The 1,292-nt window shown below is 43.2% G+C and overlaps 1 pseudogene; it reads left to right on the forward strand.

Moving 5' to 3' along the window:
• Window positions 1-1,183: 1,183 nt before the first annotated feature.
• On the forward strand, window positions 1,184-1,292 carry LOC137346893 (U2 spliceosomal RNA; annotated as a pseudogene).

The following is a 1,292-nucleotide window of genomic DNA, read 5'->3' on the forward strand; positions in this document are numbered from 1 at the left end:
GATTACCACTCCCTTTGCCTTTTATTCCATTACATATTTGTCATTTAATGTCTCCTGCCCTCCACCCTATCACAGACCTTCCCTTTTGTTCTTCTCCCCACTCCCCCCCTTTCACTTGCTTAAAACCTGTTACATTTCTAACATTTGCCTATTCTGATAAAGGGTCACAGGCCTGAAACGTTAACTCTGCTTCTCTCTCCACAGATGCTGCCAGACCTGCTGAGTATTTCCGGCACTGTCTGTTTTTATTTCAGGTTTCCTGCAGCTGCAATATTTTGCTTTTACTTACGCCTTCCTTTCCATTTTCCACCTTAAATAAAAGTCCCCAAAGCACTTCCTGTTTTTATTTTGGAAAAGAAGGCTACGCTGTGTGGCATGGAAACACTGGCATAGATTGGGTGAGCCGGGTGGCCTGTTTCTGTGCTGTACATTCTACATAATTCGAGTGCAGACCAGCAACCAAGTGACTTGGATTCACAGCATGCTACAATGTTGGTTTTCATCTATGTTGCTTTTGTAAATCACTGGGAAGGCCAGCATTTATTGCCTATCCCTAGTTGCCGTGACTGAGTGACTTCTCACTCCAGAAGACAGTTAACATTGGTGTGTGACTGGAATCACCTAGAGGGCCAGACCAGGCGAGGGCTTCAGGTTTCCTTCCCGAAAGGACATTAATGAGCCAGCCAGACAACCCGACAGCTTCTTGATCACTTTTCCTGGGAGCAGTTTCTCATTTCCAGATTTGGATCCAAATTAAATTAAAATTCTCAACTTAACCTTCTGATTTGATGAGTGGGATTTGAACTCTCTGGATGATTAATCCAGTAACGCATCCACAGCACCATCGTTCCAACTATTGGCTTCTGCACAACGGGCTCCTCTCAGATTGGTAGAGTTCAGATCTGTCATTTTGTGTTAAGCTCTGGGAAGATAAATCAATATTAAGTGCTTCTTTAAAAAAAAATGCATTAATTTAGATATTGAGGCTGTTGTCTTTTTAAAAAAAATAATGGACATCCTGAGTGCCTGCACCATTGTAGGGAGATAGTTGGACACAGATGTCCAGGTTTACCTTGCAGTTGCTGATGTCCACTTGGCTTTGTGGTGTCAGGAGAGGGTGATGAGTGGAGTTCACCCCCCTTCTCCTTTCATCTGCCATAGCTGCTATGTCAATTGTTTGTCAATCGCTTCTCGGCCTTTTGGCTAAGATCAAGTGTAGTATCTGTTCTTATCAGTGCTTATTTGATTGAGAAGAGACCATGATCATTGCCTTTTGATCCTGGGTAGACTTT

The sequence above is a fragment of the Heterodontus francisci genome, chromosome 30 (assembly GCF_036365525.1).
Source record: "Heterodontus francisci isolate sHetFra1 chromosome 30, sHetFra1.hap1, whole genome shotgun sequence".
NCBI lineage: Eukaryota > Metazoa > Chordata > Chondrichthyes > Heterodontiformes > Heterodontidae > Heterodontus > Heterodontus francisci.